Source organism: Canis aureus, chromosome 20, assembly GCF_053574225.1.
Source record: "Canis aureus isolate CA01 chromosome 20, VMU_Caureus_v.1.0, whole genome shotgun sequence".
NCBI classification, from domain to species: Eukaryota; Metazoa; Chordata; class Mammalia; order Carnivora; family Canidae; genus Canis; species Canis aureus.
Genome location: NC_135630.1, coordinates 54,375,850 through 54,388,353, shown reverse-complemented (window position 1 = coordinate 54,388,353; position 12,504 = coordinate 54,375,850). Strand labels below are relative to the sequence as shown.

The window sequence follows — 12,504 nt, the reverse complement described above, 5'->3', positions numbered from 1 at the left end:
GTCTTTCTCATCAAATCTGGCTCTTAATGTTTACCACGAAAATGACAAAGGTAATTTTTAATGTTGGATGTAGTACTTATATGTATAAATTGCTGATATTAATGAGAGTTCTGGGATGAGGTCTTTCTGTGCTAAAACTGATAAATCAATAAATAGATTCATATTAAAGAAACTGACAACAGAAACCACTGGCATTGCTTCTCTGGAGTTTTAATTTATTTTTACAGCAAATGGAAAACATATCCTAGGAAGAGTATAATCTTAATGCTACTAGAAGAATTCTGGGACAGATATAAAGGTGGGCCACCAGGTATCCTCTTTGCATTAAGGCATTCTAAAATGCCCTCCTAGGAGGGAGGCCTGGGTGGCTCAGCAATTGAGCCTCTGCCTTTGGCTCAGGTCATGATCCTGGGGTCCTGGGATCCAGTCCCACATGGGGCTCCCTGCAGGCAGTCTGCTTCTCCCTCTGTCTATGTCACTGCCTTCTCTCCATGTCTCTCATGAAATATAAAATAAATAAAATAAATAAAATAAAATAAAATAAAATAAAATAAAATAAAATAAAATAAAATAAAAAACTAGGAAAGATGCAAATGAGGATTTTGATCCTGGCAGTACAGCTCTGGGTCATTGGGAACAGTCCTTTCCAGATCCATGTGTGACAAAACAATTATTACAAGCTTTAGGGATGGGATGTTATTCAAAGTAAAATGCAAACTTACCTTTACACTCTAAACTTTAGTGACTAATTTGAATGTCCCATTCTCTGAAGTATTGCAGGACCTAATAAAGTTCCTACTCAGCTTATCTTAACCATTTAACAGTGATGGGAAGTTTGCAGTATTCTAGGATTCAGAGAGGAAAGCAGAGCTAAAGTTTTGGACAATAGCACTGTGATATTAAAATTTAAAGGAAAAGTCTAGGGACCATTATTTCTCTTTATCTTGCTTGTCTGTTTTTTGTTACTTGTAATGGAAGAAAGGTTTTTAATCTCTTTAGAAAAAAGGATGCAGTAGAAATGTATCAAAATGTAATCCTGGACATGAGAGATTTTTTAAAAAAGGCTGAAACCCCCAAACACCAAAATGCACGTATTAATATTTTATATTATATATTGAGATGCTTTTACAATGAGAAAACTATTAGGCTATTAGTTTTACCAACAGTATTAACAGCCAACATTTATCGGACATTTTCTTCGTGCCAGACACTGGCGAGAGTCTTAATTTCATGGCAAGAATTTTAATCTCCCCTCCCAGCGACCATATCGGGAAGGTGTTATTATTTTTCCCATTATAAAGATAAGTAAACTGAGTTTTACGGAGATTAATTAGCAAAGACTAAATGTTTAGCAAACCCTCAGAACCAGTCTGTGACAGTCTTAAAATGTCAATGTGGAAATTCTTAAAAGGAAAAACTGTTGCAAAGAAGACTGAAAGTAATGTTCTCAGAGTGGAACAAGAAATTGAGAATATATTAATTGTCCATGTCATAAGTTGGGAGAGGAAGTATAGAGTTGTCTCTTAAAGTTGTCTGCAGACAGGATTATTACAGTAAGAATAAAATGTTTTAGCAAACCATAGATTGACATCCCCATGCAAAAGAGTGGAAAAAAAGATCTTCATGCCTAAATCTCCTCAAAAAACACGTGCATTCCATATGGGGCTGGGTGATCCAGAGCAGGGGTTCAGCACTTTTTCTTTAAGATTGGGTTTCATTCTGCTAACAGCATGTTGGCTGAATGCCCACTAGCAAGCAATTAAGACTTTGTGCTTGCCTGCATTTTAGTAGCTCTCCTCGTGAAACATGCGGCCACATGGGAGCAGAAGCTTTGCCAGCATGGGTCACGGTCTGGGAGCAGCATCAGGAGAGCTTCTATACTCTAAGGACTTGCAGTCTTCTGGGAAGTTGAGGAGAGGATGAAGGATCGATTGGCTGTGCCTGTGAAGGAAGATCAAGAAGGGAATCGTTAAGAAATGGGGACTGTGGAGAGAGATCTAAAGTAGAGTTAGGAGAAGGAAGCAAAATGCTACCAAGGAACCTAAAGAAAAAGGAGATAAATCAATGTCTAAAAATTGAGACGCAGTTGGGTTAAATATAAGAAGAAGACAAAAACTGGATGGCTCATGAGAGTTCCTTACCACTGAACTTGGATCACACCCTTATTATTTTTTGAAAGCAACACAAATGCTGAGCACCTGAAATGTGCCAGATAAGAGGGCTCAGGACCTGAAGGCGACTGAGACATCTGCACCCAGAGATGAGTAAGGGAAGACTCCATGCCTGATGTGACACTCATCTAGATTATTACGGAAATGGCAACAGTATGACCATACTGCTTTCCTCTCCCCAGCCCACTACCTCTTTTTGTGCCTGCAAAAAAGGGTTTGACTCAGTTGGCATAAGGTGTGTCTAAAAGAATTAGAAAGCTTTATGCAAAGATGAAATAGACTCCTTGGGAGGGGGCCAGCATTTCACATCTGAAAAGGTAATTGGCCAAATCAGTGATTTTAAATCTGATTGATTACTCAAGACCTCCTGGGCATGATTTTACAGTACAGATGTCTGCTCCCCGCTCCTGGAAGTTCTGGTTCAATAGGTCTCACCAGATATAGCCTCACGATGTAAACATTGCCCTGAACAGTTTTGAAAAGGAAAATAGTATTTCCTTCTCCACAATAGGCTTTGTTAGGTAGGAAGGAAGGAAGAACCACTGTCTTGCTGGCTATATCTGCATAAAATCTGTAAAAAATACAAAGATATAGAAAACTATCCTTCAAATTATTAATATAGCCCCTTAAACAGGTAATGTCACTGGTGTATGTGAAAACAAATTTATACACATTATTTTGGGGATACATGTATTGTGTTAACCAAAGCATACTTGATAGATAGATAGATAGATAGATAGATAGATAGATAGAGATATAGATATAAACATAATCAGTAATTTATACTTTCTTACTATTTGGAAAGTTAAACATACACCGGGTTTATATGGAGTCCTAATTTTACCACTAACTAGACTCTAAGAACCCCTACATGACATGCAGAAACTACAACTTTCTGAAAGTCAGTCTCAATCAAAAAGAATCACATGCTCAAAGATCTAACTCCTAAGAATTCTTGGGTTTAAAATATGATTCTTTAGTAAAATAAACCTTTGCTTACACAAAATCTTATGCAAATGCCTAAGATATCCAAAAAGATTGGAAGAGTTTGGGGAAGGGCAGGTGTAGGGCTCCAGAGTCCCCTCTTCAGCAATTGCATTATCGTCTACACTAGGAGCTCCTAACAGCCTCCTCAGTAACCTGGAGTTCCACAGAGCACAGGTGGAAAGCAAAAACATTTAAAATTTTATTTAATAAATGTATGCATGTATCTATTCATTATTAATTAAATTTATAAATTTAAAATGCATTTATTTGCTAGAATTTAACTTTTAAATTAAGTAAAATGGAACACACTGATCATAATGGATTCCAGTAGATACGTGAGGCTAATCCCTAACTGGTTACCCGAGTTACATCTCCCCAGTGGCTTAGGCCAGTTACAGAGCAGTGCACATGTGGCTGAATCTGTGGTCACTGTGGTGGAGTGCAGGAGCTGAGGTAAACAAACAACACGGCCTCTTTGTCAAACCCAACTGGGTTTGAATCTCTAATCTCTATTTGCTAGTTAAATGACCTTGAGCAAGTGAGTAGAACTTCCAGCCGTCTTCTGATCTCGGCCTGTGAAGTGGGGGTAATTTCTACCCTCCACTCTGCTAGAGATTGGTCTTTAGCGATGGGACTGACCCACACTGTTGCTCTTCCTGCATTTTGGTGCACAGGTCAGGGTAGCAATTTGGGAAATGGCTCTAACTCCTTCGGGCCTACTCATTTCTCTACACAGAGTGGACTCCTTGTGGCACAAAAAATTAATGGTGGGCTTCTGCGAGCAAGGAATTGCTACGACTTTTACCATGGAACCGAGGAGAACATCTTATTAAATTCCAAGTTCCCAAATATCATGGTCACACCTAGTGTATAATAACTAATTACCATGGTCTTGAACTATGCTTATGTACTGATGATCACAGGGGGTAGATTTTTTTTGTTACAAATCACTGCATTTTCAATATATTCAAGCAAATGCGCACCTCCAGCGAGTCAGGTGAGCCTGAAGGCTGGCAAAGGGCAAGGGTAGAGCTCTCTAGGTAAAGCATAGACCATTGTGTGTTTAAGTGAATGTGTGTGTGTGTGTGTGTGTGTGTGTGTGTGTGTCTGCAAGCATATCCCCTGAGGTGTACCGGAAAAGCAACAATAACAGAAATAATGACTGCGATTGCCCCTAGGTGGGAATTCCATCTCATTTTTTGAGATTTTTTTTTTTTTTCAACTGGGCCCAGAAAGGAGTGCTTAGCCTGCACAGCTTACTTCGTGTTATTTCCAAAGGAAGTAGTGTGGTACCCACCGGCACATATAAAGCTTTTGTATAATGACCAGATTTTTCTGAAACCCGTATGCGGTGTAAGTGTAAACTGATGCAATCAAAATAATCATTTATGTTTCTTTCAGGTAACAGCATCACCTGTTTTGAGAAAAAATGCTTCTGAATTCTTCCCTGTTAACGCACTTTACGAGGATTTTGCAAGCATTCAGTGCAGAGAACCCAAACATTTTATTCTGGCAAGGGAAGCTTTATAGAAATATTTGCAATATTTTGTGCTAATCCCTCCACAAGTCACTTTGGTGTGGCAAATATTTGTTCAAGCAGACTTTACTACAGTTACAGAGTACATCAATCTGTTGTTTTAACCTTTAGAAAATAACCCTGTGTCTTCTCGAAGGAAATAAAGAGTCATTGATGAAACCTTTTAAGTTTTCAACTTCTTTGCAATAAGGTGCCTGGAAGAGACAGCCGCACGTTATCTCCAGGGAATGGATTAAAGGGGATGAAGTGCATCCCTGCTTACTTTCTTGGCTCATCTCTTTATGGATATGAGGGACCTAAAAAGTAAATGGTGGTCAAAAAGAACAAACACATTTATTAGAGCAGTTAGAAAAGACCGTTTTGATATTTGCCAAGTTCCTTCTCAATAACATGTTTGGCAGCTACCAAATGACATGGCCTGCCCAGAGTTGATTTTGATGAAGCCTCTGGGATGTGTTAAAAAGTAAACCAGAGCAAATCACGTACTGGAAAGCATAACTCAATCAAGGAAAAATGTATGATTAAGGGTGACATGGGCAAGGAAAGCTTTGCCAGAGCTCAGGGTAAATATTTGTATCAGTGTGAAGAGAAAGCTTTGTGACGCTGATGTCAACCAGCTGGAATTTTCATTGTTTATAAACTTTTGTTGTTAGAGTTGAATTCTGGCAGAAAAGGTACCAAAGAAAGAGCAGTTTCCCAGCATGAAAGTTTGAATTGTGATAAGGCAGCTTGACCAGATATGAATACAACGATGCAAAGTTTCAGCCTCCCTTTCCTTCCAGAATTCTCTTGCCAAGAAACAAGCTTCTTGTCTTAATCTCCCTTTGACAAAATTCATCAGGATTACCCAAAAGACAAGATTTTGTTTTGTTTTATTTTATTTTTTCTGTGTTACAGGATTTATGGCTTCTTCTTCCTTAGTAGGATGATCAGAAAGTGGGTAAGAATCTAGATGGGTTTTTTTTTTCTTTTTTTCTACAGAATATTGCCACATGAGTTAGATATTTTAATGATTGGAAATAAAAGGTTTGGGATTAAAACCAATTTTTTTGAATGGTGTTCATCAACTTTGTGATGCTAAGTTATTTTTGCCCCATTGTAGGTCATGTCAATACTTTTAAACTGAATGTTCAATATGTTAAAGGACTTGGGTACTTTTTTTTTTTTTTTAACTCACCAACGATTTCTATTAAAAGGAAATCTGTATTTTCTCACTAAACCATGTTTTGTTGTACTTTTTAAAACATCGGAGGTCGCCATAAATCAAGCAATATCACAAAGACGTGGGCTCATATAAGAATTTACAGAAAAAAAAAAGAATTTACAGTAGTTCAGAACAAGTAACTCAACTTTAGGCAGAGAAAGAGTGGCCTCTTGCCACTTAGCCCTTCCTCTCTGAAAAATAACTGCATGGTTGGTGCTCACATTGCCAAAGGGGAGCACGTTGAGATTTCCCATTTTCAGAGATGGACTGTGGCCAGAAACCTTCTCTGCAGTATGGACATTCTGACAAGTGACTCTGGCTTCTTCCCCAGGGTAGTCTGAAAGCTCCAACCTGAATTACTTTCAACGAAGGGTTCCTAATAAGACTCAATGACTAGGAAATAAAGAGAAATTCAAATTACTCTCAAGTTATCCTTTCTTTTAATAATTCCATGTTTTAAATATACTTCAGTCAGACCGGCCTACACCATAGCACAATTCAGATTTACCCAGGTATGTTGTTTATGAAAAGGCTGCATTAATTCATTTAGGAGGACTAAGTTTGAGGGATCCTCCGCTTGCCACCTCTATCCCACAGTAAATGGAAGCCTGGCCCTGCTGATGCAGAAACAGGACACATTTCAAACATAACCACATTACCCAGCTGCACTAAGAATAGAAACCAAGGCCCTGCTGGTGTAATTAGGAAATCTTCTCTTCCGGTCCCTGGGCTTTAGAGACCTGGGTCACTCGCTAATTCCAATTTAGAATGCTTTTGTGATAAGGGTCTCTGCAAAGTAAGAAGGGAGCTGAACATGAAAACTTTTCATTTTAAGTTTCTGAGCTGGCATGTCCCTCCTGTGAAGAAGAATCTCTGGGTTTCACTGGCCTAGAAATCAGCCTTCAGAGTGCGGGTCTGTCTGGGGCATTATGATGATAGTGTGTTTTCAGGAGGTGAAGAAGTGCCAATTACTTCCACCTGAAGTTTGCACATTTCTAACCCATTGCACCATACTCACAGCCTGCGGAATTCAAAGGAACACATACAAAATAAACACCATATGCAAAGCTAGAAAATCCCACCAGGTGGGAGCCCTGGGTTTGGATACACTTCGTTTTTAGTTATATTAAAGCACACACAGATATAAAAGGAACTGACCTGTCCCTGAGCTATCTCTTCCTCATTCCCTCCCTTCCTCTCAATGACAGGACATCCTCTAGGTCATTCTCTGTTGTGGATTGGGACCCTCTGGCATTATATTTTAATTAAATGGTCAGATTATTAATGCGTGAAAATCAGACACAGCAAATGTTGAGCTAACCATTTTTCATACATAATGTGTCCATATCAACATTATAACAGCCATATACTAAATATCGACATGGTCATTTTTAAAGAAGTAGCCTTGATAAATATTTGAGTTAAAGATTCTTGGGATCATGTGAAGTAGCTAAGAGGTCATGTCTTATCATTGATTTTTTTTTTTTTAACTCTGCTGTGTAATAATAGAAAACCACTCAACCCCTCTGTTTATAGTTCCACCCCAGAAGTCAGCAGAGGAAATAATTGGTGGTACATTTTGTGGTAGGAATACTAACATGCATTCAATATTTTGTTCAAAGGGAGAAAATTCAGAATAGCTTTTAAAAAACTATCTCTGTAGCAGGGTGCTGGGTGGCACAGCTGGTTAAGTGACTGAGGCTCAGGTCATGATCTCGCAGCCTTGAGATGGAGCCCTGAGTTGGGCTCCTTGCTCATCACAGAGTCTGCTTGAGATTCTCTCCACGTCTTCCTTCTATCCTTCCACTTGTGCTCTCTCTCTCTCTCTTTCAAATAAATAAAGAAAGAAAACAAAACAGAAAAATAACAAAACAAAGCAAAAAAATCTATCCCTGTAGCTTAATGTTACTTGCTTTGCTATCTTCTTCAATGGAATTCTGCTCCCTTATCTTTTGAGAGTCCTCCTTCCCCTCATTTCAACCTTGTGCTACTGTGCAAGGTACCAAGTTAATATAATTTTTTACCTCTTGCTTAGCCACATTTGATTGGTCCAACTTAAAGAAATCATAATGTTTCCTAGGAATTTGAGATAAAAATATGAAATCCCAGCTCAGTGTTGGATGCTATCTTGAACAGAAAAATGCAGACGTTGGGCCTGTTGACGGCCTTATACCTCACTGGAGACTTGAGGATGAGAAAAAGCCTCAGGTATCTGGCTGACTCAGTGAGAGTAGCATGCAACTCTTGATCTTGGGGTCCTAGGTTTGACCCCCATGTTGGGTATACAGATTACTAAAACAAACAAACAAAGGAACCTAGAAAAAAAAAAAAAAAAAAAAAGGCCAGGCTGCAGCAAGAAGAAAGAGTCACATAAGGAGTAGAGACCAGCAAAGTATAGAGAGGAGGTTTGTGAGTCCCCACAACCAGCCTACCCAGTCCTACTATATCCCTCTCCACCAGAGACTCCAAAGCTCCTAAAACTATAAAGAAACTGTACTGTTTAAATTAGGTAAATTGCATTTCTGTTAGTTTGTTAACAGTAGTTAGGTCTTAACTCCTATGTCCACTCTGCTCAAATAAATGGTAAAGGAGGGATGCCTGGGTAGCTCAGTGGTTGAGCGTCTGCCTTCAGCTCAGGTTGTGATTCCAGAGTCCCGGGATCGAGTCCTGCATTGGGCTCCCCACAGGGAGCCTGCTTCTCCCTCTGCCTGTGTCTCTGCCTCTCTCTCTCTCTCTCTCTCTCTCTCTCTATGTCTCTCATGAATAAATAAATAAAATCTTTAAAAAAATGATAAAGGAATTTATTGACTGCCTAGTCTTACGTAATCTCTTTTGTGATCCTAACACTTAAAATCACCTTTTTTTTTTCTATTTCACAATGGAAGAAGCAAATCAGAGAGGTTAATTGCCTTTTCCATGGTCACACAGTCAGTTAAATTATATCAAAGTGAACCCAGAGTCCATCCTTTTCTTGTGGCTTGCTAATGTTCTTAGAAACTAAGTTGAGGAAGACAAACTCCCCTACATTCAGTAATAGAGAATATAATAAAGTTCTGAATATCATAAGTGATATATGATTGCAGATAAAGGAATGTCAACACAGGATGGAATAGTGGCTCGGGAAGGAACTATCTGAGTTACAGAAAGTACAGCCAAATTAACTTATTGATTTGGAAACGTAAAAGTCCGAGGGTCAGTTTTGTTTCACATACAACTGAATCCAGGACCTAAAGTAGCTCATCAGAACTCTTTGTTCCCTGACTCAGCTTTGGTTTCACTGTCAAGAACACCTTCATCAGGCTCCCCTCAAGAAGCCTGCTTCTCCCTCCACCTAGGTCTCTACCTCTCTCTCTGTGTCTCTCATGAATAAGTAAATAAAATCGTTAAAAAAAAAAAAAAAAAACACCTTCACAAATACTGTCCCTAAACACTTGCAGGGTCTGCATATACATGTAAAATGGGGGCCTCTTGCCTGAAGTCCTTTCCTCTTTCCCCAAAGATAGAACCTGGAGAAGAGTTCATTAGAGGCCCCGGATGTTGACAGAATGCTACTTGGCAGAAAATTCCAAGGTTTTGGTGCCAAAAGCATATTGTAGAAGACAAGAGGTAGGCTTCAGAGGCACACCTCCTTGGCTTTTCCAGGAAGGCCACAACAGGAGAGCAAGAGCAGCGGCCTCTGCTTGGGAGCCCCAGTCGCCCACATGTATGAATAGGACCTAGTGGCACCCACTGACTTCAGACTTACAACTGTTGAATATAAAGTCCAGGGAAAAGATAATGAAAAAAAAACAGAAATCTTAAAACACCCCAGAATTGAATCCTTTTGGTGACACTGGGTCTCATGCTCATTCATACTTGATTCGATCATTGTTGACAAAAGATTGGACTATACAGATGAGCCAGTGCTGATTCTGAGTGCGCGTCTGGAGCTGGGTGTTGGGATCAGCGCCACAGAAACACAGAGCTGGAGAATGGTTGAGTGGTAATGCTACTCTCTAAAGCCAGAGGATGGAGGTGGGCAGGCAATAGAACACAGCCGGCTGTTTAGGGCTTCACAGGAGAATTATAACTTGAGACGGTAAAACTATTATAATAATATATGATAATATGATAATAATAACTATTATTATTATAATTCTGAGCAGTAACATAAAAATAATAGCTACCATTTATAGAGCAATTAGTTTGTGACAACCATTTTGTCAAGAGCCTGGAATATATCATTTCATTTACTTAACAACCCTGACGTATGGATACTATCATCAACTTCATTTTATAAATGAAGAAAGTAAGGCTTTACGATTTTAAGCAACTTGCTTTGTAAGTGACAAAGCAGGAGTAGAACTCAGGACAGTGTGACACCAGCGTCATGTCATTAGCTGCTAAAATATATATACGATATAATGCGATATATGTTAAATATAAAAAATAAATAATAAATAAATAAAAATATACAACATTTATACAATATAAATGAAAATTTCATTTCTCACTCACCCCTCAACATTTGACATTATGAATACATTATAACATTATGAAAACATCTCATGAAAGGTTTGCAGAATTATAATTCTATATCTTCAATCTCATAGCAAGTCAAAAGAGAGCATGAGTGGGAAGGTAGGTACAAGGACGTTTTTCTCCTTGAACTTGTTCTTCCTTCAGGACTACATCCTAAGTTTAAGAAAGTTGGTCTGAAAAAAAAAAAAAAAAAAAGAAAGTCGGTCTGAGTATGCAGGAGCTTGGAATCCCACCTTGCAGATCAGAAGTTGTATTATTTTTTTTTCCCATTATTATTTCTTTTCTTCACGGTTTTGACTTAAAACTGTATAATAAATTGTATAACTCATTTTATTTGCCCAGGGAACAGTTTGGGTTGAATACAATAAGCAAGATTTGAAACTTTGGCGAAACTCTTCAGAGGATATCATTATACCCTTTTAAAACTCAAGGCTGAGGGGAAAAATACTTTTACCTTGTTATTTTTTAAGTTTTTATCATTATTAAAATGGTGGTAATGTCTTAAAATCATTTTTAAAGGTAATGTCATTTCTGAATAGTTAATACATCCCATGGTTCAGATCAAATGAGCATAAAATATACACATTAAGAAGTCCTTTTTTCCATCCATGGCTCCTCCGTCCCCTATAGATCATCCCCTGATCACTTTTATGAGGTTATTGTACCTTTCCAGTATTACTAAAATTATTATGTAAAACTGTTTCACCGTAGCCATTACAATTTTTAAATTCCCAAGTTTCTTACCAAATTTTTCCATAAGGAAAAATTACAAAATCAGGGATTTCACACCATTTTAAACATACAGAGGAAAAGAAACATGGGCAGAGGAAATCTGAGCCATAGCTACAGGTATCCCTTACCATTTTTTCTTCCTTGAAATCTTGCAAAGTTGAACTCTTTTACTCTTCAGACCGTGGGGGTGATCCTGTGGGTGCCAGTACTCACTGCAACTTCAGGTACTCCGTGTTTTCCACGGGCCCGCCACCGTGAATGAAATGGACATTCCTGATGGATCCAGGCATTTGTGGAGAAGCCAACAAGGTCTCAGGACCATAAAAGTTAGAGAAGTAGGATCCCTGGAGTGTGCAATAAATCACTGAGTGTCCCCAAGAGCCATCATGTAAAAACAGAATAGTAGGTGAAATTTCAGCAGTCGGCTGAGGACAGGAGTGGGTACTAATGACATGCAGACTTCGACGGTAACGGTCAAAGCTGATCAACATTTGGCACCTTTGCAATTATTTGTTGATTCTTCTTTCGTTGTGTTGGGGAAGAATGAAAACTTTCCCTCTACCCTTAGTTCTTGGCTCAGACCCCTTTAAGAAAAGACAGATCGGGGGATCCCTGGATGGCTCAGCGGCTTGGCACCTGCCTTTGGCCCAGGGCGCGATCCTGGAGACCCGGGATCGAATCCCACATCGGGCTCCCGGTGCATGGAGCCTGCTTCTCCCTCTGCCTGGGTCTCTGCCTCTCTCTCTCTCTCTGTGTCTTTTATGAATAAATAAATAAAATCTTAAAAAAAAGAGACAGATCTACAAGAGAAAAACACACAAGTTTATTAACATGTATACCTCCTGTATACATGGGGGACACCTAGGGAAAGTAGTTTAGAACTCAGGCTTAAATTCCAATTTAACAGGGAAAAGGAAGGGGAGATATAGGACTCTTAGATGAAACAAATGATTTTTAGGAAAAATGAATGGACCCGAGAGGAACAGATGAAAGATATGATAGTTTGTAAGGAAGCCCATCAGAGGGTGGTGTGGACGTCTAGTCTCCTCTCCTGTGACAATGCCAGTCTTCCCCGGTGGTGGAAACTCATGGGGGGGGGGGTACTTAGGACAACTGAATTCCTTGGGAGGAGTTGTCTTTAGCAGAGAGGGAAGTTCAGAGGCAGCCTCTCCCTGGATTTGCTTTTCAAGGGCCTATGAGTGCCATACTTTGGGGCTGAGTCTTCATTCACTCTTCACTTGATTCCAAACTCTATCAAGGCAATTTTGTTCACTGCTGAAACCCTGTTTTCCTGACTCGAGTGTGATGTTCAATAAATAAGGAAGAGGCTGCCTGGAAGAGGAGGCGATCTA

At 39.2% G+C, this 12,504-nt stretch overlaps 1 long non-coding RNA gene across 1 annotated transcript in view; it reads left to right on the top strand.

Moving 5' to 3' along the window:
• The window catches only part of LOC144291987 (uncharacterized), a 57,150-nt gene extending 52,296 nt beyond the window's left edge, over positions 1–4,854 (top strand). Inside the window, exon 4 of the long non-coding RNA XR_013359527.1 lies at positions 4,560–4,854. This is a non-coding gene — a long non-coding RNA (uncharacterized LOC144291987). The remainder of the gene's footprint in view (positions 1–4,559) is intronic.
• The last annotated feature ends 7,650 nt before the right edge of the window (positions 4,855–12,504 follow it).